Consider the following 10,972-nt stretch of genomic DNA (forward strand, 5'->3'; position numbering starts at 1 on the left):
TGGCCATGTCTATATTGTCAGGACTTGAAATCTGGGGATGGCAGATTGACTCAATCCTTTACAATGCACCAGAAAGGTTGGATATTAGGAAACATTTCTTCTCACAAAGAGTGATGAGGCAGTGGCACAGGCTGCCCAGGGTGGTGGTGCAGTCAACATCCCTGGAGGTGTTCCAGAACTGTGTGGATGTGGCACTGAGGGACGTGGGCAGTGGGCATGGTGGGGGTGGGCTGCTGGTTAGACTAGATCTTAGTGGTCTCTTCCAACCTTAATTATTCTATGATTCTATGAAAGAATATTAATAATAATAATTAAAAAGTCCTTTTCATGGCTAATGGAAATGAGTATCAGGAAAGAAATGTCTCCTACTTGTTTGCAACTTATTTTAAATAAGAAAACAACAAGTCTTACTAATACCTGGTTGTGTGGTGTCTGACCCAGCTATCTCCATACATCCCATCTGTCCTATATCACATCCATAGTGGTGCTGACACATCTGCACCAAGGCTTCTGAGGCCATGAGTCAGCTAGAGAGCACCCTCAGCTCAGTGTCCTAATCTCTGATCAATGTATTATGTACTGCACGCGTATGTAATGTCACCTGAGGATATCAGACAAGTCGTCAGAACCACTCACAAGAGCCTTAGGATCACTACTGAGCTAACCATTAATGTAGGGACAAGCTGTAGCCATCACCCATGCACAGTTATCAGAAGAAACATGCAGAGTGGCTGATGGTTGCTAGGGAGGCCAGTATGTGTTACGCACTGACTCAGCAGAAGAGTACATGAGGGCTTTAAACACCATTGTTTGTCATTCTTTGCAGGAAAGATTTTTGCTGAACAACCTATGAAAATTTTTAATCTTTTTTTAAATCATTTTTGTTCCCTATGCTCTGCATTAGGGATGTTCATATACCTGAACAAATGACAATGCGTGTTCAATAGGAAATTAAAAAAGCATACTTGAATTTTCCCTATTTTAGGCCAAATTGTTTCAATTGCCCATCTATAACGATAAGGATGTTGGAATATTGTTTATGTTGGACACCAAGGGGTCATTTTCTTAAAGACAGAAAGGTCCAGAAGTACCCAAAGCAGCTGATTATGAATGTATCTTTTTTTCCTAAGTGCCCCGCTATAAAGCAAATGGAGTCTGCAGCTGACAAGCTGCGTAATTTGTCTGCAGTCCAGGTGTTTCCTCTGCAAAACAGCATTTTTTTCCACATTTCAGCAGCAGTTTGTACACAAGGCAGGTTTGATTTCCTATTACTCATGCACAATGCTGAAGGATCAGTTAAAAAAAATAAAAAAGGGAATTATGGCCATGATGGTCATCAAGGCAATGCCTGTAATGGGCGAGCATGGCTCCAGAAGAGTAGCTGACCCACTACTAAGTAAGGCACCCACAGGCCTGAGTACCTGTGGGTTGATGGTTGATGGGTTTGGCAGTTGGACTAGATGATCTTAGTAGTCCTTTTCAATCTTATTGGTTCTATGGTTCTACACCCAGCATATGTATGGCTTCAACATAACTCAGTGCTGTGCTACTTAATGGGATAGCAGGAAACACCAAAGAAGACTGTGCTGGAAATTCTGTTTCCTGAAAAGCCTCTGACGCTTCAGGGAAATAGATTTGGAACAGAAAACCGTCTGTTGGCTTAAAAAAATAAGTTATTTTCCTTAGAAAGACAAAAACTTGCTGCCTTGCATTTATTATCAATACTTAAAATAGATCTTTACTCAGGCAGGTTTTCTGCTTCAAGGCAAAAACAAAGAGGAAATAAATGAGCTTTTTCAAAAAGCGCAGCTTGAGCTCTTACAAGAAGAGATCTCAAGGCTCTGTAGGATCCTCTGTAAGATCTCAGGGAAGGGAAATTGCTGGGGACTTAAATTGCCTCCATTTTGCATTTCTTCTTTTTCCCTATTAAAGAAATAAGAACTATCATATGAGATCACACCGACAAAACATACCTAGGTCTCTATCTTGCTGCTCTTCAAAACAACGGTCTGTCAAAAACAAACTAAGAAGAGGATGGTGTATCCTGGTGGTCCTTACCAGTGTCAGGTGGGATGGACATTCTCAGTTTAAAGTAATTTCTTCAACAGCATCTTAAATAGTGATCAATGCATCTTTCCTTCCTAAATTCATGTCGTACCTTCTGAATCCATTCCATCATCTTTTTAGATAACTTAATCTGGCAACTAGCTTCATTTTCTATTTTTGTGAAAAAGTGTTCACTGCTTTAGTGATGAGCCTGGTCTTTTCCCTATTTCTTTTATCATGTGATGTACTGGAAAATCATTCTCCATGTAATTTTGCCTCATATTAAAAGTCCTCTCTTTTCATACCTAGAGAGTGCCAGTCAATTTGTTTTACTCTTGCAGCAGAAGTGCTATGTACCTACGATATCCTGACTGCTCTTTTAGGGAACTTATTTGCTGTTATATCATTTCAGTCACTGGTGACTAAAATTACATTCAGTGCACGAGATAAGGACATGTTGCATCAGTTTAATAACATTTCCTGTTTTGTTCTCTATTCTTTTTCTAATAACTCATCACAATGTTTGCTCTCTTGGCAGCTGCTGAACATTACACTGTTCTCAGAATAAATCCAAAACTACAGCAAGATATCCTTCCCAGTTACTGAAAACTGATCAGTTTCTGCGTGTTTTTCCAAGAATAGAGCTTTATCTACATCAATGGCCAACAGCACCAAGCACTATAAAGCTAGGAACACCTATTTTAATAGTGAAAGGAATTTCCCAAATATCTTGCAAACCATGTACATCCACTTACACGATAACGAGCCAGATCACTGATATGTTCTAAGCTAATTTCCATGTAAGTAGCTGTTGGGTGCCAGAGAAGATTTTACCACTCGGAACCTTTTCTATGTTGATAGGTGGTCTAAGGAGTGGAGATGAATTTCTGAACTATAGCTGAGGATGTTCACCCAACTGCTTCATTTAAAAATAATAATAATAATAATAGAATAATTAAAAAAAAAGATTCTGGTGTTGTTTTTTGTTGTTGTTGTTGTTTGTTTGTTTGTCTGTTTTAATTCCAGAAGAAAAGGAGTTCTTGACATTTCTTTTTCACAAGAAATGTTCGGAACTTTTTTTTTTTTTTATTTTTTTTAATTGATTTCTTTCCAAAAATACTTAGAAATTTTGGAGACTGCAAACTCCAGGTTGCTGCCGGATCTGATGGTAAACTCAGAGAGCTAATTCTCATGAAAAATGTTCTTCTGAAAACTCAGTTCAACCCATAGACAAAACGTTTTGTTAAATAGTGATATTATAAATAATATAAATAGTTATTAAGACAACCTCTGCTCCTACATGCTGTCAATATGTCATGATCCTCTTTTATCAGTGAGATATTCACTTCCAGTAATTCATATACATTGGGGAACCAACAAGGCTGTTTAGTACAAAGTCACTATAAACTATATCCTCTGTCAGCAAATTATCTTGCATGGCTCTTCAGAGAATCTTATTTTGTCTTAGTCCTGTAAATTAACAAGAATTGTGTCTTTCCCATCCAAGTTATGATTTCAAGAATGTTAGGTATTTATAGAAGTTTATTCCTAAGAAATAGTAGAAAAACTTCTTGTTCCCAGTGAAGTAGTCAAACATAAACAACAATTTATGAATAATGTTTGATTTCAGTAATGCGAAATAGAATGAGTGCTGCACAGAAGTTTAGCTTTGCTGTTATACCAAGCAATGACCTCTTGCGTATAAAGATCTTTAACTTAACATTGGAAACTTTGACTTGGGCATGTGTAGTCTTTCCTTTGGACATGTTTTCTGAAATTATTTGGACACAGGATGGAGGATTTATTCCTCTTTTCTTTTGTAGATAAGCTTTAGATAGGTTTCTTGCCCAAAGATGTTTGTCTGCTCAGTCTCACTTTTATCTCTGTCCTGTCTGGCATCCAAGGCAGGTTGACAAGATCGCCAGTGGGAATGGAAGATCCCACGGGCTCAGTGAAGTGTTTTTATTTCCATAAAAGCAACATATGTATGGAGCAGCACTCTGTCCAGTTTGTGGTCATGTACGGCAATCCTGCTGGTGGCCTGGTCACATTCAGAACATCTGCTGCTACTTTCATTCTGACTTTGCTGTATTCAGCCTCTTTAGGATGACAGCTCAACTGCTTTCCTTTTAGGGCAAAGCACGTAGCAGAGGAATTGAGTACTTTGCTGGAAAGGGAATCTGTTTTTAAGGTGCTGAGATTTTGGTGTTGGTGTTAAGAATTTTGTTTGAATAATGTCATCATGGCCTGACAAGTATATCTTGACTACCATAGTCAAGATATTCTAGAAACAATAGGTGAGGAAAGGACTTTCCAAGTAACTTATCGTCATGCAACCCAATAGCAAATACATGTCAGCATTACAAAGGGTACATTTAATTATTGGACAATTGCCTCCTTCAAGATACTCTCACCTGCATTTTGTATCCTTTGAATTTTGATACACAATCTAGGTCCCAGGAAAGAAGAACCCACAGTGGGGCAGAAGGGCTGGGGGAGCTGCTGCCCACACAGGCCCATGTGGAGCAATGCTAGGGTTGGTCCCTCTGTATGGAGCTGTGGTGGGGCGGTTCTGGGAGAACTGTAGCCTGTGGGAAGCCCACAAAATTCAGTTCAGGAAAGACAGCATTGTGGGAGGGACCCACATGGAGCAAGGACAGAGAGTGTCAGTGGAGGAGCAGCAGAATGAAGCATTATGGTCTCATTGCAGATCCCATTCTCCTGTTCAGGGGAAGGACACAGAGGAGGATGGATGAGCAGAAGGTATTTTTAGTTTGCTTTTAGTTTTTCTCTGTTCTGGTCTGTTAGTAATAGGCAATAAATGACATTAATATCCCTATACTGAGTCTGTTTAGCCTGTGACACTAATTGATGAGCAATCTTCCTGTCTTTAACTCAACCCATGGTCCTTTTTCCATTTTATTTCCCCCCACCCTGTTCTTTTGGCAAGAGGGAGTGTGAAAGCGATGTGGCAGAGTCCAACTGTCCAGCAGGGTAGAACAACCACATGCACATGCTAACCTCAACACATAGGTACAGGAAGGATGCTGCACCCTCCATAAGGTGTATTCCCACCAGCCTAGAGACATTAGACTCACTGTGGGCATGGTCAAACCTGTTACTGGTTTCCCTTGCTGTTTGGTCATTTATTGACTCCACTAGAGCTTCCTGGGTTGGCCTCAAGAACTGCGTGTAGTGAAACTTTCTCTGCCAGAGTCACTTCTATCCACACTCTACAGTGTGCACTGACAGTCTGCTAGCAAGATGTAAAAAAAAAAAAACAGCAACAAATGAACAGCTATTATTTCCTGGTGAATAGGGACAGGTATAAGACTAAGCTGCTTGTCTAAGCACTCTTTCTTGGCACAAAACAAATGTTGATGTTGCTGAGTTGCTGTTTACCTATCTCTGCTTTTTATCTCAGTATTTTATTTTTCTCATGTCAGTGCTTTTTTCCTTTTGACCTCTTGAGCTCCTAACTTTTTCTACTCATCTCAAAAATGTAACTTCAACTGTATTTTCACTTTTCTTATCTAGAGTGGCATTAGCTTGTGAACTTTACACAGCTCAGGAGTAATTTTGATGCACAACTGAGTTAAGTTCATCCAGCACAAAACCAACTATTGGATCATGGACATCTGAGTCTCTGGGCCATTGACTACTGGAGCTGGTAGAGACCTGTGGGCCATACACAACCAGATCCGTGTTACCAGTCCCAGATTTTTCTTTATGGAAGGTCTTCCACTGGTGGCATCTCCACTGGTTTCCCAACAAGATACTCCAGAGTGTTACTACCTTTCATGTTACTTTTTTTACTCTGCTGTCTTGCCTAACTATTTCTTGCTTCACATTAAGACCATTACTTCTTGATTTGTTTTCTTGGAACACTGATTACTCTCTTATTCACTGGACTGCTATGCATACAGCCTACTAAGGGAGTGCAATGCAGCTAACTCATCAAGGAAATTTCTTGCCATTATTCTGTAAGTGCACTTTTTTTTATATGCTTATCGAATTGGAATTTTTCAGAGATTGTGTGTTGTAGTTTGACCTGGCAGGCATCTCAGCACCACGTAGCATCTTGCTCACATCCCACTCACGTCAGCGGGATGGGAGAGAGAATTGAAAAAAATAAAAAATGTGGTTTGAGATCATGGAATCATAGAGTCATGAGGATTGAGTCCAACTCCCGGCTCCACACAGGACTACCCAAAATAGAATCATAGAACACTTTGAGTTGGAAAGAACCCATCTGGATCATTGAGATAGTTTAATAAGAAGGAAAGTAAAACAAAACAAGTGATGCACAACATAGTTGCTTACCACAAGCTGACTGATGTCCAGCCTGTCCTTGATCAGCAACCGCCACCTCCCATGTGTCCAGCTGCTCTCTTTGCCCGGTTTGGCTTTAAGATCTTGAGCACAAGCCTTATGAGTATTGGTGGAAGGAACTGGGATTGTCCCAGTTGAGAAGAGGAGGCTCAGGGGAGACCTCATTGCTCTCTAAAATGACATGAAAGGAAATTGTGGTCAGGTTGGGGTCTGCCTCTTCTCTCAGGTAACAGCAACAGGACAGGAGGTAATGGCCTCATGTTGTGATAGGGGAGGTTCAGGTTGGACATTCAAGGCCGGGCTGGATGTGGTTCTGGGCAGCCTGGTTTAGTGGTTGGTGACCCTGCAACTAGCATGGGGGTCGAAACTTGATGATCATTGTGGTCCTTTTCAACCCAGGCCACTCTATGATTCTATGACGTTAGGAAAGATCTTTTTTTCAGAAGGAGTGGTGAAGTAATGGCACAGGCTGCCCAGGGAGGTGGTGCAGTCACTGTCCCTGGAGGTGTTCAAGGACCGTGTGGATGTGGCACTGAGGGACATGGTCAGTGGGCATGGTGAGGATGGGCTGACTGTTGAGCTACATGATCTTAGATGTCTTAATGGTTCTATGGTTCTGTGCTCCTTACTGGCAGGACAGCATGAGGAGCAGAGAAGTCCTTGAATCTTCAACTGAATGTAGATGGTGTACCCCACATTTCTTGCCTGTCTCTGGAGAATAGCTTCAGGAAATGACGAAGGCCTTCATGCTGATGAAACTTCTTGAACCTTAGCAGGGTTCACATATTGTTGAGTGTTTACTGTGTGCTGACTCCTGCAACTGCAGCTCATAGCAGGTTCCCAGAAACGCTGAAAGTAGCTAAGAGTATCAGCAACTCTGTCAAGGAAGACTGAAGCACTGATTCTCAGAGTGTTTTTAGGAATAGTTCTATGATGTACAAAGCTGATTCATCCTCAGGAATTTTGCTTTTTCACTGCAGAGGTCGCCCCTGTGGGCTGATGAACAGCACCGCTGGGGACCTTTGGTGGTTGAACTCAATGATCTCCAGAGTTCCCTTCCAACCACTACGATTCTGTGATTCTGTGATTGGCACAGATTTGGTGCTGATGCTTGGAAGGCTGCTGAGCAGTCCTTCACAGTGCTCTTAAAATATCTCTCTGATATTTGGTGGCCTGTACACCTGCTTATGGCAGGCACAGTGCATTGGGCCACTGTCATCCCTGCAGAGACTTCTCCCACTCCTGCATCCTTTTCCAGTGAAACGTCTCTGCTCTTCGAGCCTTCTTTCCCTCGGAGACCTAATCTATCTGTTGGTGCAGACATCTGCTTTCTCGGGGCCCTTCTTTTATCAGTTTAGCTTCAGTGAGACAGTGTCCATCACTAAAAACTATTTCCAGTGCCTCAGCGATGTGTACAGCTGTTCCGCAGGAGTGCTACCCCAGCAAAGCCGTCACTTTTTTTCAGGCAAAACCTGTTTCAAAGCACCCTCTGCTGGCTGAGGATTCCTGCTTTGCTCTCCCCAGGCATGTGAGAAAGCCAGGAACTAGTCAGCGGGCTTATTGCAGTACAATCAAGATAAAATGGCATAGTTTGCGATTAACAGAAAACCGATGCCTTTGGCAAAAGACATCTTATTGATAGGAACTAGGAGATCCCCTCTCTGATATGCACTGAAAGCTACTACACTCATTTGCAAGTTCTGTTCAGTGGGAGGTGTCTCAAATGCTGCTATAAATTCTGCTCCTCCAGATATGCATTGCAGAAGCCAGTTAAAAGGCATTCCCAGTAATCTGGTACAAGCAAAGGACTCAGCCCAGAGCAAAGCACTTCTCTACTGTGTGAATTTCCAGAGGGTAGGTCAAATATTTTATTATTCAGCCAATAATAACTGATGCTGCTGGAAACTGTGTCTAGAATTTTGTAAGAAACTTTATTTCTGTTCACTTTTGCTCCTCTTTATCTCAAGAAAAATTATTAGATTCAAAATATACGATATGCTGATGTGATAGACAAATAATTTTGGGACCAACATAAACAACATATGGACTTATCCATAATGAAGGTTTATTTAGAAATGTGTTTGTCTTCAGTTTTCTGGCAGATAATTTTGTTAGTTATTCAAAAACTGAAAATAGTTGCTATGCAATTTAGTATATTTATGTAATTTCTTCCTTGAAAATATTTTCTAAAAATAATTTATATATGAATTCAACCATTTCTGTATTTTAATACTGAATTTCCTAAATTTTATGCTCATAGTTTTAATTGTTGTAGGTGTCAACTGTTGTGACTGTTCTGCAATCACATCAGAGTTACTGTTACTATTTTAGTGGCTCATTTTCAGTCAGAATGTGTTCTCTGGTTTGATGAGAGATGAAATATCTCTCAAAGTATGAATGAGGGAAGTCTCTGTGAATGTATCATCCCACACAGTCATTATTTCATGGTATTTTTATGTTGTAAAGCATGTCAAACTTTCTAAATTAGAAATTGCAAAAGCATTTTCAATTTTTCTTGGTATGCTTGGACATGGTACTTTAGTCATGTCCACAGACTTACATGAACAGCATTACAAACAGTTTGTTGGCAAATCTACTTTTGGAAAAAAATATCATGAAATGTTTCTAGAGCAGTTCCCTCTGGAGAAGCAAGGAGCTAAGCCTGATAGACTGCTACCTCTAACACAACAAAGTGGTTCTTCATCCTCCTTTAAAACTGGGTTATTAGGGGCTGTTTGGTTATACTTGAGATCAACAGAACTATTGGCAAAAATTTATTTGCTTAATAAATCCCGATCCTGGCTTATAATAATCAGGATACATGAAAATCAGCTTCCTGTTCCCACTTGCCAGTCTAGTTTGCTCCTTGGTAGCGTGAGAAATAAGTTCTCAAAACAAAACTTCTGCTTGTAAATGCTTTACTGTGCTCTTGCTGTGAGCTTTCCTGTGTGCTAATTTTCTCTGTATCCTGGGTCACACAAAAGCCCAGCTCACGCTGAACCCTCTCCTGGGCCAACTCGTTAATTCCTTCCAGGGCAAAGCTGCTGATGTTTGTTATGTTGAAAAGTAATTCCAAATATCTATGAAGCTGGTCTAAGATTTTCTTAAGATTAAATAAGTCGGTAGCCCGCACATTTTTGGATGCAGTGCTTTACTCCAGCTCCAATGGAAATGAGCAGATATTCACACAGATTGTTTCTTGGAGGTCCTGGGTGGTCATTCACTTCCCGTGTCAACAACCTTGCTGGGATGCTGGATTTTTCAGGTCTGAACTTCACATTTTCCATGAACCCTGCAAACACCTACACTGAAACACTCATGCTTTTCTCTTCCAACATTAAGTTTTATTAGAGGATGTTTATTAAACCTTCTAAAAGAAGAAGCTTTCCAAATCACTACAAAGTGAATGATGTTTCAGAAAGCACAAATTTAAGTTTGTTCTGAATTTCAGACTTGGCACAGATGTAGACTTGTCAGTGTTTATTTAGTCTAGAAATCTTTGGCACCGAAATAAAATTCCTTGCAGTGTGACGGCAGTAGTTATCCTGCCTGCACATTTTTTTATGTATTTTTCACAATTCCTCCCGTGCTTGCTATCTATAGAACAGAGAACAATTCTCTTCTAACTTGCTTCCTCTTGACAACTTATTTGCTGTCTGTTGCACTGTGGGATCACTCCTTCCTCCTCTGATAGCAACAGACATTGCTCTGTAATCTGCAAGCAAAGACATCATTTAGGAGAAGGCTCTATTGATGGTAAATAAAGTGTTTAGGACTCCCTAATATATTTGTATTGCTTATCTACTATCTCTTGACATATTCACAGAATACATCCAGACCAATGTCCATAAATCAATAGCTCGTAGCCTTGATACAGTGGCTTGCTGGAGTGTGCCTGAGCCACAGCAGGTGCACGTCAATTAGACACACAAGAAAACATCAATGGGTCCTAGAATCTGTCCTACTACTACTGTATGAGGGCAATGTATATTCCTTTACCTACCCTTCAGTCCATTTCTTCACTTTCCCCTTTGGGTTTGCACTGTTGATGATGCTCATCTGCTTCCATTCTTGCCACTAAGCACTTACCTGTGAGGAGCTGTCATTGAAGGTACCTCCACTTCCACTTTCCAAAAGAAAGAAGGTGGTATGTATCCACACACTAGATTGGATGAAAGCTTAATTCACAGCCAAGGTATGTATTTTGAAATCCAAAATATATCCTTTCCTCGATTAAGGTACAATTTTTCATTCTTGACAGTGAAGAGAATGTCATAATACATTTACCTTCCTGAAAAACAAAACAAAGAGAAACAACCAAGAAAGAAGAGGCTTCTATCTGAGGCCCACCATGGCAGAGAAATTTCCCCACCCTTAAATCACTTGAAGGCATAGCACTAGTTTTAATGTTGCATCAGTTATTGCACTGACCATGGAACAAGGAGCATCACCTCAAAGCTGCAGAAGGGCTGCCGCTTACCCACACATACATTCTGTACAGAGCAGCCCACATGACTTAGCTTATCTCTGCATGATGTTGTTGTCTGCTCATAGATGTACATCAGTAGTATATTTTGATAGTCTTTTTTTTTTT

The 10,972-nt window shown here is 40.6% G+C and overlaps 1 protein-coding gene across 2 annotated transcripts in view; it reads left to right on the forward strand.

The window, feature by feature from the left end:
* Nucleotides 1–8,044: 8,044 nt before the first annotated feature.
* Nucleotides 8,045–10,972, forward strand: part of IL1RL1 (interleukin 1 receptor like 1) — a 23,780-nt gene continuing 20,852 nt past the window's right edge. Inside the window, exon 1 of one of the 2 annotated variants that reach the window (XM_010727886.3) lies at nucleotides 8,045–8,232. The gene's annotated coding sequence lies outside the window, so the exon portion shown is untranslated. The remainder of the gene's footprint in view (nucleotides 8,233–10,972) is intronic. The other variant, XM_010727892.3, reaches the window with a different exon arrangement.

The sequence above is a fragment of the Meleagris gallopavo genome, chromosome 1 (genome assembly GCF_000146605.3).
Source record: "Meleagris gallopavo isolate NT-WF06-2002-E0010 breed Aviagen turkey brand Nicholas breeding stock chromosome 1, Turkey_5.1, whole genome shotgun sequence".
Classification (NCBI taxonomy): Eukaryota; Metazoa; Chordata; class Aves; order Galliformes; family Phasianidae; genus Meleagris; species Meleagris gallopavo.